Below are 881 nucleotides of genomic sequence, written 5' to 3' on the forward strand. Positions count from 1 at the left end.
ACCAAGTTCCCTGGGGAGTTTATAAGAGTGTTAATTCCATCATAATTGCTCACCCTTGTGACCTCACCTGACACCAATTATCTCCTGCAAGTTCAGATGTCTCCAATTCAAATCTCCTGCGAGGAGCAGTGGGGGTCAATAGGAAAGTGGATAAAGGGCTGGGGTTTGGCTCAGTGCTGTGTTGGAACACATGCTTAGCCAGGTGTCTAGTCTCCATCACAGAAACAAGAGTGACTGTATCCTTCCATGTTGGTAATAGTGATATTAGTGACTAAATAAAAAATATATAACCTAACAATTCTACTTCTAGATATATTTCCAATAAACTGAACATGCATGTCACCACTACCCCAAAATTGTATCTACTTCTAAGTTTTCCTGGCAGTGGTGGTTATATCAACCTTCAAATTAAAAATAATATATCCCAGTTGCCCATCAGCTGATGACTAGACAAACAAAATATAGCATGTCTATAGAGTGGAATACTCTTCAGTCATGAAAAGGAATGGGTTAAAAGCACATACTACAGCATGCGTAAAAAACATGTCAAGGGGAGAAGTCAGATATAAACACATTAAGTGACTCCATATTCATGCTGTCCAGTAATACTAACACAGCAGGAGCATGTTGCTGGTGAGATAGTTTGTTAGTCACAGTGCCTAAGAGAAGACGACACAGCTCATCACAAGGGGGGCAATTGGGAAAGCACTGGGATGTCTCAGGAGAGAGAGAGGCTGAGGCAACGTGGACAGGAAAACTGACAAGGCAGGGTCATCAGGCTCAAAACCACCTGGCTTAAGAATTCAGTTGGCGCTAACTCCAGAGAGCACATTAAGCCAGAGACCCGGGCAGGATCCCCTGTTGTCTCTCAGGTGAGGTTC

The sequence above is a fragment of the Mastomys coucha genome, unplaced genomic scaffold, assembly GCF_008632895.1.
Source record: "Mastomys coucha isolate ucsf_1 unplaced genomic scaffold, UCSF_Mcou_1 pScaffold5, whole genome shotgun sequence".
Lineage (NCBI taxonomy): Eukaryota > Metazoa > Chordata > Mammalia > Rodentia > Muridae > Mastomys > Mastomys coucha.